Genomic DNA, 20,591 nt, shown 5'->3' with positions numbered 1-20,591 from the left:
TCCACGTGAGGCCAGGGGGCACGTGCTCGCCCCCGGGTCAGCTGACACCCCCACCACCTCACTTTCCGCCCCACCACCGCACCTCCCGGCGCAGGCGCCAACATCGAATCAGTCCACCGCCGGCGGCCGGCGCGTCGCGGCAGAGTTAAGAATTTAGCCGGGCGCACCTGTTGTCAGAGTGGGCGCGACATTTGCTCAGTGTTTACTGGTAGAGATCTCCAACTATTTTGATCCGTGTTCACTACTTTGCACTTCATTTCGGTGGAATAACTGTCGATTTTAATCAACCGATTTTGCAGAGAGTAGGCAAAGAAAAATCACTGTCCTCCTTCGACAACAGGTAAACATACATATTTTGCGGAAATTCTGCGTAATGTAGAAAATCACAATTTTTTAATTCCTCTTCTCATTTAATTTCACTTATGTCACGTTAATACACGCTTATTACTGCAATTAATCTCCCATTTGAAGATTATGATCTGTTTTTAAAAGTAAGACTTTTTTTTTATTTTACTAGATTTAGTTTTCTCTGATACAGTGCTGAAGTTGAGTGTCAACACCCGTCACTGAATGTTTGGAGAGATATTTACAACAGAAGGCATTTCACTGCACACATGTCAATTACTGCGAATGTCATCATAATGATTGTCGACTACCACACAACTACTTTCAGCTGATGCACCTTGTGTTGCCGACGCAAGGTCAGCGCGCGGGTTGGGGAGGGGTGGGGGTGGGGGGGGCGGAGATGGGGGAGTGGCCTCCGCTATAACTCTCAGAATTTGAAAAAAAAATAGTGTAGTCAGGAATATTTCTGTCAGCAAAATTATTTAAAAGTCGGTTACGCAGGCTTTTAATAGGGTCGGATCTGGAATTTCTTAAATGGTTTCTTACAATCGCCGTTGTCCTCCAAAATATTAAAAATACTCATCCCCCTCCCGTGCCCAACAAACTATTGGATGGGCGTCATAGCTCCATTGAGTCTATTCCCAAGAATTATCCAATATAACAGCGACAGACCACACTATATCAAAAACAGCTTCCACTTTTTTGAGATTGTGTTTCACCAAGTAATCTTTTGTCACTATGTCTGGATTTTTCCTGCTATTTAAAATTTAAAACCATCTCATTCGATTTAAATTGAAACCTTAGAAATACGTAGTTTATTTATTTTTGTGTACCACAAATCTACGATACCATAAATATGTTTTTGTACCGAAACACTTAGGTGTAAGAGATGTAAGAAATTTTCATGATTCCTTCTGGCCCAGTAATAACCACATAGCCTTGGGGAATATGTAGTTACAATAATGCGACCTTTTCCTTTCATGTTTGTGATCTAATATTAACCATCTTGTGTCACTCCACATGAGGGACAAGATAATCCTGATCCGGAAACTGCTTACAATAAAACTGACGCGGGACTGACCTTCGTTATTAAACATGGCAGAAGATATTGAATATGGCCGCCGTTGACAAAGATGCAGCTCTGTGGTCAATTTTTTAACTGTGGGACTCGCGTAGCAGCTCTATCTGAGGTATGGCAGCAGTAGCGTTTTCTGTGATGTGCGCCTTTCCAGTGTGTGAAGTGCATATGAGTAAACCCGACCCTTGAGTCTGCCCCACAGGTGAAAACCACATGGAGAGAGATTAGGCGATCGAGGTCCCAATGTGATTGCACTCCCTCTGATGATTGCCCTCTCATCACCAATCCTCTGATGCACTTTTGAAAAGGTTGTCAGGGCGGTGTGTGTCGTTGCTCAGTAATGCTGAAACTATCCATAGAGTCTACATCTTTCGGGAGTTCATCCACATGTGGATTAAACTGCTTCTCAAGATAATGGCTCGTTTGGTGTAGCAATCGCGCTGTTATGCAGACACTAGACATTTCACACCAAGCACCAATCTTGGGACTATGTATCGCCTCCTCTAAGTACTGATGGAGGCTGTCTAGTGTGTAATAGCACTACTCCTGTGAGTTCATATACCCTGACAGGCCGAACCACGTATTATCTGAAGACATGAAAAACTGAGGATCTAGAAGTCCTGATTCTGTTTCACTGAGAAACCACTGGAAGAACTCAGCAGACGAAAGTTCGTCTGGACGTTTTCGGTCATGCATAACGGTAGATTTGTAATGATACAGATGCCTTTCTAGATAATACACTCTGGGGAAAAATATCAAAAACAAAATTACGCATCACGAAGGAATTATCCGAATGGGACGGACATCAATAGATGTGGCGTGAGTGTATAGACAAATAAATGATTACAATTGCAGAAAAAATGGATGATTTTTTTAAGGGAAAGAGTTTGACAAATTGAGCATGTCAGTAGTGCGTTTGTCCACCTCTGGAACTTGCGTAAGCTGTTTTTGGGCTTGGCATTTATTGGCAATTGTTGGATGTCCTCCTGAGGGACTTCGTGGCAAATTATTTCCATTGGGCGTGTTAGATCGTCCAAATCCCAAGCAAGTTGGAGAGCCCTGTCCATAATGTTCCAAACGTTCTTGTTCTTAATTGAGGAGAGACCGAGCGACCTTGCTGGTGAAGAGAGGGATCGGCAAACACGAATACGAGCAGTGGAATCTCTCGCCGTGTGCGGGCAGGCATCATCTTGCTGAAATGTAAGCCCTAGATGGCGTGTCATGAAGGGCAATAAAACGGTGCGTATAACGTCTCCGTTGTGCTGCTATGGTGTAGGCTGCCGTGGGTGACAGCCTGCTATATTTAAAGAATTGGCACCCTAGACCATCACTCTTGGTTTTGGGCAGCATGGAGGGCGACAGTAAGTGGTATCCTGCCGCTGTCCAGGAGGTTTCCACGACACGTCTTCTCTTGTCATCGGGGCTCAGTTCGAAGTGGGACTCATCACTGAAGACAACTCCATTCTAGTCAAAGAGATTCCACGCTGTAGATGTGTCTGGAGACATCCCAGAGAGCGGCTGGATACCAAACTGACTGACGCCCTCCACACAGGCCGACAACCTAGCCTGATCGTCTGGAGTTCCATGCCTTTTCATAGAATGACCCCTTTGGTTCTCATCCGTGGCACCATTAGAGTGCAGCGGTACGTCAACGATATTCTACGCTCCATTTCGTTGCCCTTCGTGGGATGGCAGGCTGGGCTTGTATATCAACAAGACAATGCCCGCCCGCACACGGTGAGACTTTCTAAAGCTTTTCTTCGTGCTTGTCGCACGCCACCTTGGTCAGCAAGGTCGTGGTAGGACCCTACAACCAGTTCATAATTTTGACAATCTAACGCGCCAGTTGGACAGAATTTAGGATAATACCGCTCAAGAGGACACCCTACTACTTTGTTAATCAATGCAGGCCGAGAGTTGCTTGCACAAGTACCAGGGGTGGACCAACCTGTTATTGACTTGCTCAGTTTGTGAAGCTGTTTTCTTGAATAAATAATCGAATTTTTCTGAAACTGTAACCCGTCGTTTGTCCGTACGTATACATATCATGTACTGATTCTGCGCCATTCGGATAATTCCTTCGTGGTGCGCCTTAATTCCCACTTGCACAGGAAAATGGGGTTGACGCTTCGTGCTCTCTCCAAGGCTTTCAAGTGGTTCAGATAGCTCTGAGCACTATGGGACTTAACATCTGAGGTCATCAGTCCCCTAGAACTTAGAACGACTTAAACCTAACTAATCTAAGGACATCGCACACATACGTGCCCGAGGCAGGATTTGTACCTGCGATCGTAGCGGTCGCGCGGTTCCAAACTGAAGCGCCTAGAACTGTTCGGCCACTGCGGCCGGCTCCGAGGCTTTCCTTCAGTCACATGTGTTATCTGGTGTTCGAACTGCTTTCGGAAAGTTACGGTTGTAATTGCTACAGAGGTCGTTTCACGGCTGTTTTTTCTTTTCTTTTCTTTTTTTTTTTTCTTCGACTGTCTACTAAACTCGTCTGCTCTGTTACTAAAACGTAATGACACATCGAAGTACTCTGGGGAGAGCACATTTAAATGATCATGCTGAGATAAGTGATAGTAGCCGATTGGTGCATTGGAATCAGGGTTTCCAGCATTTTCTGTTATGGGCACCTCTCCTGTATACGTATGCGCTTCAAACAGTTTCAAGGTCAATTTCATTATGCCCTCCCTGTACGTAGACAAATCAAATAAATTCAGCAGATCCAATATGTTGGAATTTGAATGAACATTATATTTGTAATCCATATGCTGGACGTAGACCCGTGTTACACTGTTCCCAAACAGTAGAGTCAGAACTAGAGAATACATGAACGAGCTCTAAAATATAAATGAAAGAAATGATTACGGAGAACTCTGAAGCAGCTATACATGTAAAACAATCGGAACAAACTGCAATAATTTTATCCTAACTCAGCCCCATTCTACCTCGTCGAGCAATTTGGCTGACAGTCAACACATTCTCTGAATATCGTTGTCTTTTCACGATACGATTTAAAAGTAATAAGTTTTATACATTGGTTAAAGTCAGAGTAACTAACGACTGGAAAATGCAAACTTTCATTCACAGCAATATATCATAAAAACGCACTAATATTTCTGAATAACACGGTGTGTTAAGTATATCAGACGTGGATGAACTTACCTAATCGTGTTAAGACGTCACATGTTGATATACTGTCAATATCCCATTTCAGCAATTTATTTGGACAAATGGAAACAAACAGTGCACCGACGGGCATGAAAACTGCATCACAGCTAAACTTTTGTAATGTTTGGAAGGTAGGGTGGGGAATCAGTTAATGGCCAAAGTAAAGCTGTGAGGTCAGTCCTGACTCATACTTGAATAACTCAGTTGGTAAAGCAGTTGTCCGCGAAAGGCAAAGTTCCTGACTTCTGGCCCACAGTTCTCATCTGACAGTAAGTAGCAATCAGCTCTCACTCCATTGAACATTCATTCTGGAAGCAATTACGGCAGTATACAAAAAATGTCAGTTTTGGTATGAGGTGTAATAGAAGCGTACGTTTTCGTGACCGTTGTCTCTGCCCCTAAAATTCTTCAGGATATGTGACTGCATTGACAAAACATAAAATCCTTAGACGTTTAGCCCACTGTTGCAAACGGCCTTCCTCAGTGTCTTTTCCGCGTTCGCAACATTGGCCGAAATTATATATTCATACTGCAGTCACATAACTTTAAGAGTTTTGTCTACAGTGGCTTAGCATCGGGTTTCTCAATCAAAAGTCGCACCTGAATGAGTATTATTTGTGATACCATTCAACAGCAGCCATGTGAATATGGATTTTATAAGTTCATGAGGGACGCAGAATCTCAGTGGCCCACGCGATTAGCGCCCGGTGTTGGGCGAAAACGTTCCCCCGCTACTCCATCCCCCGGGACGGGGGGCGAAAAAAGTATAAAGGAGGCGCGATGTAGCTAAGATGCTCGTTCTGCGGTTGTTACCTGAAGGTGACGGCAAGGTACACTCTCCAAATTTCCTGTTAGGTAAACGACTGCGTACTGCTGGACACCCAATAGCAATACAAACAACTGTGCCGGGGAATCTAAGATTACACAGGAAAGTCATCCATGATTACGCAGCTACGTCACGAATCTTGCCTCAGGAAATATAGAAACAACGGGACACGACGTCTGGAGCACTTCAAGCTGCAAGCAATGTAGTCATTCTAGCAGCAAAGATAGTACCATATTACATTGATCACCCTCGTAGGATTGTCGAATTCCGGCACCGAGTTGAAGCAGCATGGAATGTAACTGTCGTCCAAGGTCAGTTCGACTCGATGCCGAGAAAAGTTGTTGCCTGAGGTCGCTACTATGTGTACGACCAAATTACTTTCAGAATTAATATTGTATTTTTTCTACTGCACAGTATATGCTCAGTAAGTGTAATTTCGTTATTCGTGACCGAAACGAGAAAACAAGAGTTACTGATGTTCCCAGGCAGTAAGATATATGCAAACACAAATTTTATGTCACTTTACACACGGTTAATCAGAATACAGCAGTTATTTTGGACACAAGGCTTCACATCGACAAATCGTTCCCTTATGGGTTTAACCTTCTCAATCTTCTCGAAAGACGACACGAAGTTCGTGTCATGAAATGAATAATTAAGTAATACACGAAGTCAGCTAGAAAGTTTATCAGTGAGACCAAGTCCAACTGCGAAGTTCGTCACGGAAAAACTAAGTCAACATGAATTTCTCTGTGTACTATAGGCCGATTCTAGAGAGGCAGTGATCAGTGATGGCGGCGACGCCCTAAAGCCTGTTGACGGTCTGGGTGCTCGCTGAAAGTGTGGAACTACGCCGCAGCCGGAGGAGTGGCAGAGCGGTTCTCGGCGCTTCAGCCTGGAACCGCGCCACCGCTGCGGTCGCAGGTTCAAATCCTGCCTCGGGCATGGATGTGTGTGATGTCCTCAGGTTAGTTAGCTTTGTTGTTGTTGTTGTGGTCTTCAGTCCTGAGACTGGTTTGATGCAGCTCTCCATGCTACTCTATCCTGTGCAAGCTTCTTCATCTCCCAGTACCTACTACAACCTACATCCTTCTGAATCTGCTTAGTGTATTGATCTCTTGGTCTCCCTCTACGATTTTTACCCTCCACGCTGCCCTCCAATGCTAAATTTGTGATCCCTTGATGCCTCAAAACATGTCCTACCAACCGATCCCTTCTTCTAGTCAAGTTGTGCCACAAACTTCTCTTCTCCCCAATCCTAATCAATACCTCCTCATTAGTTACGTGATCTACCCACCTTATTTTCAGCATTCTTCTGTAGCACCACATTTCGAAAGATTCTATTCTCTTCTTGTCCAAACTGGTTATCGTCAATGTTTCACTTCCATACATGGCTACACTCCATACAAATACTTTCTGAAACGACTTCCTGACACTTAAATCTATACTCGATATTAACAAATTTCTCTTCTTCAGAAACGATTTCCTGGCCATTGCCAGTCTACATTTTATATCCCCTCTACTTCGACCATCATCAGTTATTTTACTCCCTAAATAGCAAAACTCCTTTACTACTTTAAGTGTCTCATTTCCTAATCTAATCCCCTCAGCATCACCCGATTTAATTTGACTACATTCCATTATCCTCGTTTTGCTTTTGTTGATGTTCATCTTATATCCTTCTTTCAAGACACTGTCCATTCCGTTGAACTGCTCTTCCAAGTCCTTTGCTGTTCCTGACAGAATTACAATGTCATCGCCGAACCTCAAAGTTTTTACTTCTTCTCCATGAATTTTAATACCTACTCCGAATTTTTCTTTTGTTTCCTTTACTGCTTGCTCAATATACAGATTGAATAACATCGGGGAGAGGCTACAACCCTGTCTCACTCCTTTCCCAACCACTGCTTCACTTTCATGCCCCTCGGCTCTTATAACTGCCATCTGGTTTCTGTACAAATTGTAAATAGCCTTTCGCTCCCTGTATTTTACCCCTGCCACCTTCAGAATTTGAAAGAGAGTATTCCAGTTAACGTTGTCAAAAGCTATCTCTAAGTCTACAAATGCTAGAAACGTAGGTTTGCCTTTTCTTAATCTTTCCTCTAAGATAAGTCGTAAGGTTAGTATTGCCTCACGTGCTCCAACATTTCTACGGAATCCAAACTGATCTTCCCAGAGGTCCGCTTCTACCAGTTTTTCCATTCGTCTGTTAAGAATTCGCGTTAGTATTTTGCAGCTGTGACTTATTAAACTGATGGTTCGGTAATTTTCACATCTGTCAACACCTGCTTTCTTTGGGATTGGAATTATTATATTGTTCTTGAAGGCTGTGGGTATTTCGCCTGTCTCATACATCTTGCTCACCAGATGGTAGAGTTTGTCATGACTGGCTCTCCCAAGGCCAGCAGTAGTTCTAATGGAATGTTGTCTACTCCCGGGGCCTTGTTTCGACTCAGGTCTTTCAGTGCTCTGTCAAACTCTTCACGCAGTATCTTATCTCCCATTTCATCTTCATCTACATCCTCTTCCATTTCCATAATATTGTCCTCAAGTACATCGCCCTTGTATAAACCCTCTATATACTCCTTCCACCTTTCTGCCTTCCCTTCTTTGCTTAGAACTGGGTTGCCATCTGAGCTCTTGATATTCATACAAGTGGTTCTCTTCTCTCCAAAGGTATCTTTAATTCTCCTGTAGGCAGTATCTATCTTACCCCTAGTGAGACAAGCCTCTACATCCTTACATTTGTCCTCTAGCCATCCCTGCTTAGCCATTTTGCACTTCCTGTCGATCTCATTTTTGGGACGTTTGTATTCCTTTTTGCCTGCTTCATTTACTGCATTTTTATATTTTCTCCTTTCATCAATTAAATTCAATATTTCATCTGTTACCCAAGGATTTCTATTAGCCCTCATCTTTTTACCTACTTGATCCTCTGCTGCCTTCACTACTTCATCCCTCAGAGCTACCCATTCTTCTTCTATTGTATTTCTTTCCCCCATTCCTGTCAATTGTTCCCTTATGCTCTCCCTAAAACTCTGTAGAACCTCAGGTTCTTTCAGTTTATCCAGGTCCCATCTCCTTAAATTCCCGCCTTTTTGCAGTTTCTTCAGTTTCGATCTGCAGCTCATAACCAATAGATTGTGGTCAGAATCCACATCTGCCCCTGGAAATGTCTTACAATTTAAAATCTGGTTCCTAAATCTCTATCTTACCATTATGTAATCTATCTGATACCTTTTAGTATCTCCAGGATTCTTCCAGGTATACAACCTTCTTTCATGATTCTTGAACCAAGTGTTAGCTATGATTAAGTTATGCTCTGTACAAAATTCTACAAGGCGGCTTCATCTTTCATTTCTTCCCCCCAATCCATATTCACCTACTATGTTTCCTTCTCTCCCTTTTCCTACTGACGAATTCCAGTCACCCATGACTATTAAATTTTTGTCTCCCTTCACTACCTGAATAATTTCTTTTATCTCGTCATATAAGTCATCAATTTCTTCATCATCTGCAGAGCTAGTTGGCATATAAACTTGTACCACTCTAGTAGGCATGGGCTTTGTGTCTATCTTGGCCACAATAATGCGTTCACTATGCTGTTTGTAGTAGCTAACCCGCACTCTTATTTTTTTATTCATTATTAAGCCTTCTCCTGCATTACCCCTATTTGATTTTGTGTTTATAACCCTGTAATCACCTGACCAAAAGTCTTGTTCCTCCTGCCACCGAACTTCACTAATTCCCACTATATCTAACTTTAACCTATCCATTTCCCGTTTTAAATTTTCAAACCTACCTGCCCGATTAAGGGATCTGACATTCCACGCTCCGATCCGTAGAATGCCAGTTTTCTTTCTCCTGATAACGACGTCCTCTTGAGTATTCCCCGCCCGGAGATCCGAATGGGGGACTATTTTACCTCCGGAATATTTTACCCAAGAGGACGCCATCATCATTTAATCATACAGTAAAGCTGCATGTCCTCGGGAGAAATTACGGCTGTAGTTTCCCCTTGCTTTCAGCCGTTCGCAGTACCAGCACAGCACAGCAAGGCCGCTTAGGTTTAAGAAGTTCTAAATTCTAGGGGACGGATGACCTCAGATGTTAAGTCCCATAGTGCTCAAAGCCATTTGAACAATTTGGACTACGCCGCAGCTACAATGAAGAGCCAAAGAAATTGGTACTTCTGCCTAATATCGTATAGGGCTCCTGTGAGCACTCAGAAGTGCCGCACCGCGACGTGACATGGACCCGACTAATGTCTGAAGTAGCACTGGAGGGAACTGATACCATGAGTCCTGCAGGGCTGTCCATAAATCCGTGAGGGTACGAGGCGGTGCAGATCTCTTCTGAACAGCATATTGCAAGGCATTCCAGATATGCTCAATAATGTTCATGTCTGTGAAATTTTGTGGCCAGTGGAAGTGTTTAAACACAGAAGAGTGTTCCTGAGCCACTCTGTAGCACTTCTGGACGTGTGGGGTGTCACTTTGTCGTGCTGGAATTGCCCAATTACGTCGGATTACACAATGGACATGAATGGATGCAGGTGATCACACAGGATGCTTCAGTACGTGTCACCTGTCAGAGTCGTATGTAGAAGTATCAGAGGTCCCCTACCACTCCAATTCACACGCCCCACGCCGTTACAGAGCCTCCAGTAGCGTGTAGAGTCCACTGCTGACATGCAGGTTCCATGGATTCATGAGGTTGTCTTCATACCCGCACAAGTCTATCAGCTCGGTACAATTTGAAATGAGGCTCGTCCGACCGGGCAACATGTTCCCAGTCACCAAACAGTGCAATGTCGGTGTTGACGGGTCCAGGTGAGGCGTAAATCTTTGTGTCGTGCAGTCATGAAATGACTTCGACTGCGGTAGCCTATATGGATGATGTTGCGTTGAATGGTTCGCGTGAGGCGACTTGTTCATGGCCCAGCATTGAAATCTGTAGCAATTTGCAGAAAGGTTGCACTTCTGTCACGCTGAACGGTTCTCTTCAGTTGTCGTTGGTCCCGTTCTTGTAGGATCTCTTTTCGGCCGCAGAGATGTCGAAGATCTGATGATTTACCAAATTCCTGATATTGACGGTACACTTGTGAACTGGTCGTACGGGAAAATCCCTACTTCATCACTAAGTTGGATATGCTGTGTTCCATCGGTCGAGCGCCGACTGTAACACCACTTTCAAACTCAGATAAGCCAGCCGGAGTGGCCGTGCGGTTCTAGGCGCTAGAGTCTGGAGCCGAGCGACCGCTTCGGTCGCAGGTTCGAATCTGGCCTCGGGCATGGATGTGTGTGATGTCCTCAGGTTAGTTAGGTTTAAATAGTTCTAAGTTCTAGGCGACTGATGACCTCAGAAGTTAAGTCCCATAGTGCTCAGAGCCATTTGAACCAAACTCAGATAAATCTTGATAAGCTGCGATTGTAGCAGCAGTAACCGATCTAACAACTGCGCCAGACATTTGTTATCTTATGTAGGCGTTGTCGATCGCAGCGCCGTTTTCTGCCTGTTTACATAGTTCTCTATTTGACTAAGCTTCTCATACCAGTTTCTTTGGCGCGCAGCGTCAGACTTAGGTGTTCAGTATAGTAGCAGAAGCCGTAGGATACTGAAATATCCTGCCTGGTGTTGCAAGGTAAGCAACTGTCAGTGTAGTTAACACACTCTCAGACAAAAAGAAGGACGGCGCACCACGAGGGAGGCACTCGATTGGGAAGGAATTCTGCAGATGTAATATACAAAAAAAAGGTTCAAATGGCTCTGAGCACTATGGGACTTAACTTCTGATCTCATCAGTCCCCTACAACTTAGAACTACTTAAACCTAACTAACCTTAGGACATCACACACATCCATGCCCGAGGAAGGATTCCAACCTGCGACCGTAGCGGTCGCGCGGTTCCAGACAGTAGCGCCTAGAACCACTCGGCCACCCGGGCCGGCAGATGTAATATATACGTACAGGTAAACAAGTGATTACAGTTTCAGAAAAATTGGATGATTTATTCAACAAAAAGAGCTCGACAAATTTAGCAGTTCAATAACGCGCTCGTTCAATCTCTGGCCCTTATACAAGCAGTTTTTGGGCTTTACATCGATTGACAGATGCTGTATGTCCTCATTGAGGGATATCGAAAGGCCGTACACATAATGCTCTAAACGTTCTCATCTAGGGAGAGATCCGGTGACTTTGCTGCCCAAGGTAGTGTTTGGAAGCACAAAGATAAGCAGTAGAAACTCTCGCCGTTTGAGGACGGCATTATCGTGCTGAAATGTAAGCCCAGAACTGTTTGCCATGAAGCGCAACAAAACGGGACGTAGATTATTGTCCACGTAAGGAAGTGCCGTAAGGTGACGCGGAAGATAACCAAAGAAGTCCGACTATGAAATGGAATGGCACTCCCGGCCATCACTCGTCGCTGGCTGGTCATATGGTATCCCACCGCTGTCCGAGTCGCCTCCAGCCATCTATTAGCTGGTTTCAGGGGCTCCTTTCGAAGCGGAACTCATCACTGTAGACAATTCTACTTCACTCAGCGGCATCCCACGCCGAATGTGCTCAACACCACTGCAAAAGCGAGGGTTGTTGTACAGAGCCCCTGTCCGGGAGCCGCCTATTTATGCTCCTTGTGGGCAAAGATACACCACCGGCACGTCGGATTGATTATAATGACGTGATGTGTACATGGCGCTTTTTAGGTTAGAGAAGCCCTCCCTTGGGATCAAAGATGATTTGCCTGAAAAATTAGCCGGAACGTTCTCAGAGAACGTTCGTCGTCGGAGATCAGAGATGGTAAAGGTTAATATGATTTTAGTGAACTGCAGGAGCATCCAAGGAAAGGTCCCAGAAATAGTATCGCTTACGAAAAAAAATGATTCAAATGGCTCAGAGCACTATGGGACTTAACATCTGTGGTCATCAGTACCCTATAACTTAGAACTACTTAAATCTAAGTAACCTAAGGACATCACACAACACACAGTCATCACGAGGCAAAGAAAATTCCTGAACCCGCCGGGAATCGAACCCGGGCGCGGGAAGCGAGAACGCTACCGCACGACCACGAGGTGCGGATTATCACTACGGAAAGTTATAAAGCACAGATAATATTAGGAACAGAATTTTGGTTGAAATCCTAAGTTCACATTGGAATATTTATCGCAAAGATACGTTAGTCGACAGAGGTGGCGACATGTTAATTGAAGTAAAGAATTCGATAACATCTAGCGAGGTTATCATGGATTCCGATTTTGAATTAATCCGAGTGAAGCTATCAAACATCGGTCAAAAATGATAATCGGATGCTTTTACAGACCGCCTAGGTCAGCAGCTCTAGTGGTAAGGCGCTTCAGACAGGACTCACAGAATATCGTTGGTAATTTTTCTGATCATGCCGTTGTTATAGGGTGTGACTTCAACTTGTCAGGTATAGATTGGAGGTGTTATGCTATCAAAATTGGTGCTAGAGGCAGGGATTCGTGTGATATTGTTCTGGATGTCGTGTCCGAAAATTAGTAAGAACAGGTAGTTAGAGAAGCAACTCGTGAGGATAACGTCTTAGACCTCCTGACAGCAAAAAGATCCTAACTTATAGTGTCAGTTAACGCAGCGGAAGGAATCACTGAACATAAGGCTATGGCTCTGAGCACTGTGCGACTTAACTTCTGAGGTCATCAGTCGCCTAGAACTTAGAACTAATTAAACCTAACTAACCTAAGGACGTCACACACATCAATGCCCGAGGCAGGATTCGAACCTGCGACCGTAGCGGTCACGCGGTCCCAGACTGTAGCGCCTAGAACCGCACGGCCACTCCGGCCGGCTGAACATAAGGCTATGATAGCATCTGTGGCAACGGGGTTGACAATGTTTGTTAAGAAAGGTAGTAAGATATTTTTGCTTAGCAGGAGTGACAGGATACAAATTTCAATCAGAATCAAATATTCAGTGATGAGGACGAAGATGTGGAAAACAAATGTAAGAAATTCAAACGAATCGTGCAGTATGCCGTAGGCAAATATGTTCCGTGTGACGTCTGAATCGACTAGAGAGATCCACCATAGTATAATAGCCATGTTAGAAAACTGATACATAAACAAAGAGAACTTCAATTCAGATTCAAGACCAGTTAAAACTTAGCTGACAAAACAAAAGCTGAACGAAGCGAAAATGAGAATAAGGAGAGCAATGAGAGAAGCGTGCAAGGTCTTTGAAAGTAAAACTTTGTCAACCGGTCTGAGTAAAAACCGTAAGAAGTTTTGCTCGTATGTAAAATCAGTATGTCAGTCAAAATCATATATTCATTTGCTCACTAACTATACTTGTGCCGAAACGGAAGATGACAGAGAGAAGGCCGAAATAACTGAATTCCGTCTCCCAAAACTGTTTCATCGCGGAAGATAGTAGGACGCTCACTCCTTTCAATCTTCGTACGAACATCGGAATGGTAGATATTGAGATAATCGACCGTGGAATGGAAAAACAACTACAATCGTTTAGTAGTAGTAAGGCGTCAGGAACAGATGAGATAGACCAGATGAGATACCTATAAGATTCTACAAAGATTATTCGAAAGAACTTGCTCCCCTTCTAGCAATAATTGCTTGAGCAACGAAGGGTACCTAACGACTGGGAGAAAGTGCAAGAATTCCCGTTTTAAAGAAGGGCCTTAGGGCGGATGCACACAATTATAGACCTATGTCGCTCACTTCCATCTGTTGTAGAACTATAGAACACGTTTCATGTTCATGGGTTATGACGTTCTTGGAGAACGAAAATCTCTATAGAAATCAACATGGATTCCGCAAACAGAGATGATGTGAAACTCAGCTCGCTCTGTCTTTCCGTGAGATCCACAGAGCAGTGGACAAAGGCGCTCAGCTTGATGCCGTGTTCCTTGATTTCAAAAGGGCGTTTGACACCGTCCCGCTCTGCCGTTTAGCGAAAAAAGTACGATCTTGTCGAGTATCGGAGCAGACTTGCGACTGGACTCAAGACTTCCCTGCAGACAGAACTCAACACGTAGCTCTTAACGGAACATACCGAAGTGTATGAAGGTAATTTCCGGTGTACCCCAAGGAAGTGTGATAGGACCGTTACTGTTTATAATACGCATAAATGATCTAGTAGAAAGCACCTGATGCCCTCTAACGCTGTTCCCAGATGATGCGGTTGTCTATAACAAAGTAACAATGCCAGAAGGTAGTAACGATTTGAAAACTGAACTCTAGAGAACCGATGGATGGTACAGGATCTGGCAGTTGACCCTGAACGTAAATAAATGTAACATATTGCGGATGTATAGGAAAAGAAATCTACTGTTATATAGCTACACTATTGATGACAAGCCGCTAGAAACAGTTTCTCCCGCAGAATATCTGGGAGTAACTGTCCGGAGTGACCTTAAGTGGAGTGACCATACAAAACAAATAGTGGGAAAAGCAGATTGCAGACACACATCCATAGGAAGAATCTTAAGGAAATGTAACTCATCCACGAAGGAAGTGACTTATAAGGCGCTTATTTGACCCATTCCTGAGGATTGGGGGATCCCTACCTGATAGCACAGATAGAAGAGATAGAGAAGATCCAAGTATTAGCGACACGTTTCAACACTGGATCGTTTAGTAGGAACAAGAGCGTTGCGTATTTGCTCAAGATACTCCACTGGCAGCCGTTACAAAAGAGGCGTTGTGCATCACGGAGAGATTTATTACTGAAATTTTGAGAGAGCGCTTTCCGGGGCAACATATAACTTCCCCCTACATACGTCTCTCGTCATGGCCATGAGGAAAGAATTCGAGAAATTAGAGCCAATACGAAGGCTTACCAATCATTCTCCGCATGCGCTACTTGCGAGTGGAGCAGGGCAGGAATGCTCAGTTAGTGGTACAATAAGTACCCTCCGCCACACACCACCAGGTGGCTTGCATAGTGTGATGTAGGTGTAGATGCAGGTCTGTGAGTAGCCAGTCCTCACGTGCCGTCGTCTCTCTAGTCGAGAGCTTCCTTCGTGACGCTGTCCTCGCCCATCGTTCACCCTTTCGCGCCAAGATCATCGACAGTGACGTATCTCCTGGTCAAATGTCTAGCGAGTCACCGGTTACGCCAACAAGCTTCTGTGAGCCCAAGTAAGCGTCCTATCTCAAATGGTGAAATCTGCGAATATTGTTCACGCTCAGTTACCATCCACCTGAGTACACGGAATGAAGTTCGCAAAGACTTTACGCCCTTGTATGTCCCATTTTAGTATCCATGCCACTTGCGCGGTGAATTGCACCACAGCGTCATACATTCGCCCATTGACCGCCAAGTTCACACAGTTTAGCACTTTCCGTCAGTACATATCTGAATATCAATTTCTGACCCATTTGCAAAATTCTGACCCGGTGTGACTTTTTTTTATTTCTTAGTGGGTTGCTGCCCACTTGCCTCTTAGAGGGTGCCTAAAGGATGCTGCTTTCTCGAATAGCTATACAACAATTCTAGCAAATTACATTAATAGTTTTTATTACAATAAAGAAGATTGGCAATACTTAACTTCGGATTTACAAAGAGTTGTCACAAGCGTTTGGCGACATGTAAACAGTGTCCTCCACTCTACACTACGTTCATGTAAGCAGTGGAATGGATCACTAATAACTGCTTTCGTAGTGCTCTCTTATAGTGTCCTTCTTCTGACGTTGGCAGGAGCGGCGCTTATGTTCTCTTCGTGTAGAGGCCGCCCCTGTCGTGGTGTGGTCCCAGCCAGCGGGCCATTGGCTGACGTCGTCTCACAGCCTTCTCTGCTGCAGCATTCTTGATCCACGTATCGGCGCTTGTCGTTAGGCCGGAATATTCTTTTTTCGATGTATTTACTTATCTATTTTTGTCTTAGATTATATATGTCCGACCCAATTCTAATTTTTGTAGAATTCCTATATGAGAATCTACCATCATTCTATAACTTCCTCTTCGATAATACTACTTACCTGCATCTACAGACACACTATGAAGGTCATCGTAGGGTTCGTGGAGGAGGGTACTTTTTACCATTACTAGTCGTTCCCTTCCTTGATAAACTAACAAATGGAGTGACAAAACACGACTGTCTACACACCTCTGTGCCACGCCAATTTCTCTTTTCGTGTCTTCGTGGTCCTTGTGCAAAATATAGAGGTGCGGCAGTGGAATCCCCCTGCAGCTGGCGGTTCTGTAAATTTTCTCATTTGTGTTTAACGAAAATAACGTCATCTTCCCTACGGTGGTTGTTATTTGAGTTCTCTAAGAATCTGCGTAATACTCGCGTGATGAACCAACCTACCAGTCACAAATGTAGCACCATGTCTTTTGAATTGCTACAATGTCTTCATTTAATAACGTTTGTCGGGGATCCCAAAGATTCGAACAGTACATACCAGTTGGTGGTAGCAGTTTTCTATACACGTTCTCCTAGATTGATGACCTACGTTTTTCTAAATTCTCCCAATACACCGATGTTGATGATTCGCCTTCCCTGACACAGACCGTGCGTAATGGTACTATTTCATATCGCATAACAACGTTATGCCTACATATTTCATTGACGTGACTGTGGCAATCAGCTCACCACTAACATCATATTCCAATATTACAGCATCGTTTCTCCTACCCAACATCACCTTATACTTTTTCTACATTTACAGCAAGCTGCTATTCATCTCACCAAACAGAAATTCTCTATAACTCATTCTGTTTTCTCTTAGTGTCATTTAACGACGACGTTTTCCCTTACACTACGGCTTCATCAGCAAATAGTCACAGATGTTTTCTCACCCTGTCCGTCAGATGTATATAAATAAGCAGAACGCACCTATCACACTGTCCTTGGGAAGCCCTGACGATACGCTTGACTCTGATGAGCACACCCCGTCGAGGACAACGCATTGGGCTCTATTACCTAACTTGTCTGCAGGCCACTCACGTTCCCGTAATCCGATTCCTCACGATCGGACCTTCATCAACAGTCTTCAGTGGGGCACAGCGTTAAACACATCCTGGAAATTTACGAATATGGAAAATTCCTGTTGTAAGCGGTTTACACTGTCCGCTATTCTGGTCTCTTGCGTCACCATCCTGTTGGATGCTATTCGAACAATTTCGGTCGCATAGGCGAGCTTCTTGTGCTGCTAAGACCGCTTTTCTTCTCTCACTTCCTCCTTGCAGCTGTTAATTCCTTGTGTTATCTCCTATACGAAAAATATTGTGTTACTACTTGATTTCATTTTCAGCCTTGTTGTGTTTCATTTTTCGACGTTTATCTATCCCCACTTTTATTTCCATTATTATGTACAGCATTATTACCAGAGACTAAGTTCTAACTCCCACATGAAGAACGTAGAAATTGGCATCCCGGTCATAGAGGACAAAGTGAAATAGTTGAAAATTATAAGCTGCATATTTCAGATGGAATCCCAGTTCGATTTCACTAGTGGTTCCTTCCTTAGCCTGCATTTATCACGAAAAGTGGCAAGCGAATGGAAACAAGTGCAGGTGACTCCTGTATGAAAGGAAGATAAAAGAACTGACCAGCATTAATACAGATCTGTACCCTTAACCTCGGTTTGCGGCAGAATTCTTGAACACTTCCTGAGTTTCAATATAAGAAAATATTTTGCCCATAGATCAGAACGGCTTTAGAAAGCATCGCTCGTGCAATACTCAGTTTGTCCTTTTCTCACATGATATCCTGAAAACCATGGATAATGGGAAATTTCTATATTTCTAGACTTCCGGGAAGCATTTGGCACGGTGCCCTACTGCCGATAGTTGACAGTCTGCCTATAAGGTTTAGGTTTCCGGATATGTGAGTGGTTTTTAATTAATAAAACACGTTTTGATGTCCTCGGCGGCGAGTGTTCTTCAGAGGCAAGGGTATCGTCAGGAGTGCTCCAGGGGAGTGCTGTAGGACTGATTTTATTGTCTATATATGTAAATGACCTGACGGACGGGGTCAGTGACAATTTATGGCTCTTTGTTGATGACGCTGTGGTATACTGGAATGCGTCGTCTTTGAGTGATTGTAGAAAGATACGAAATGACTTACACCAAATTTCTAGTTTGTTTTAGAAATGGCAGCTTGCTCTAACTGTAAAAAAAAAGTAAGTTAATGAGAATGAGAAGGAGAAATATTCTTGTAACGTCTGAATACAGTATTCGTAGGGTGCAGCTTGAGAAAGTCACTTCACTTAGGTATCAAGGGGTAACGTTGCGAAGTGAGAAAGAGGAAGAGCGTGTCCAGTTGGTAATATGGAAGCCGAATGCTCGATTTCGTTTTATTGGGAGAATTTCGGGAAAGAATAGCTCATCCATAAAGGAGACGGCGTATAGAATGCTAGAGCGTCCCATAGTGAGCACTGTTCGAGTGTTCGGGGTCCCCACCAGGTCAGATTAAAGGAAGAAGTCGAAGCGACTCCGAGGGCGCTGGTATATTTGTTACCGACGAGATATGTAAATTTAATGAAGCAGCATTTGAGGCAGACTGCTGGACTCTGCTGGCGCCAACCTATATGTCGCGTAAAGACCAAGAAGGTAAGATGCGAGACATTAGGACTAGTACGCACACGTAGAGGCACTATTTTCTTCTTCGCTCAGTCTGTGTGTGGGTCAGGAGAGGAAAGGACTTAAGTGCTACGAGGTACCCTCCGCCTTGCTACGTACTGTGGTTTGCGGAGTATGTGTGTAGGTGTCGCTGTAGAGGAACATGCTTGCAGGCCTACATCCCAAATGTAAGCAAGAAATGGACGAGAGCCCTACAGTTGATGTTTTAAATGAATAAAATCAAACGGGTACAGCGAAGCTTTTCACTAGCTGCATTCACAGTTTCAGTATTAACATACTATTGATACAGTGGCTACTTATATCATGTACAGACAACTGGAAAATTTGACCGATATAATCCTGTGAATATCGGAGCAGTGAAAAGCTAACTCTGTGTAATGTATTTGCGTCCTCAAACCTCATTAAGTCAGTCACGGTTACAATATTGACGCAACAGCATTAGCGAGAATGTTTTCAGCGCGGCATGTATTATTTGCTACAGAGTGCATCACTCAACTCGCTGTCGCGTTCCTGTCTCAGCCAGTCCCCCCATCAGCGCACAGTGCGCTGTTTTCCATCATGCAGCTGCATAATAAACATGAAAATCAATTTATATCAGTGTGAGCCGAGACACGCTAAAATATTTACTCTTTACCGCCCTTTGGGACTCGACATACGAGAATGTGTCCTCTTACCAGAGCGTATACGGTGATCATAGGCATTCAGGTAGAGCTCTGCTCGCCACGGTCAACTGATCTGTAACGACTGGGAGTGCCATCGAGTATCTGCATCTATAATAGTGGAGAAACGATCTCAGTACAGCCTCTCCTTCAACAGTTCAGTGCGGGCCATCTCGCAGGCAGCTTCACCATCCACTATCACCCCCGTGCAAACACAACTGATAAGCAAATGTCATAAAAACAGAGTGCATCCTGAGTGCAGATAGGTCTGCCACTGGATACGCGAAGCATCGAACGCTGTCCGCCCTTGTGTTGAAACTTCTTACAGATGGAGCATACAACATTGTCTTAAAAGTTAAGCATAAAGGGTACGGGACATTGTGGAAATGATCCCTGGAGTGTTCGATCAGTCGTGCGGTAGCGTTCTCACATCCCGCGCCCGGGTTCCCGGGTTCGATTCCCGGCGGGGTCAGGGATTTTCTCTGCCTCGTGATGACTGGGTGTTGTGTTATGTCCTTAGGTTAGTTAGGTTTAAGTAGTTCTAAGTTCTAGGGGACTAATGACCATAGATGATAAGTCCCATAGTGCTCAGAGCCATTTGAACCATTTGAACTGTTCGATCAACAGGTATCTTGTTCCGACTTGTTTGTAACCATGCCGTCATGAACATTACCTCATGAACCACGTCACACAACGACTGGTCCGCTGAATGGTCTGATTTTAATCCCAAGAAAACGTTTGGGAATATTTGGGAAAGCCGGTGTCAGTGGCAGTACTCATTCCGGTGGTTTTGTAGCTTTGCGGCTTCTAATGACCAACAAGTGACTGCAGTTGGAAAAAAATGGTTCTTATGGCTCTGAGCACTTGGGACTTCACATCTGAGGTCATCAGTCCCCTAGAACTTAGAACAACTTAAACCTAACTA

Source organism: Schistocerca americana, chromosome 2 (assembly GCF_021461395.2).
Source record: "Schistocerca americana isolate TAMUIC-IGC-003095 chromosome 2, iqSchAmer2.1, whole genome shotgun sequence".
NCBI lineage: Eukaryota > Metazoa > Arthropoda > Insecta > Orthoptera > Acrididae > Schistocerca > Schistocerca americana.
Note: the sequence above shows the minus strand (reverse complement) of the source record.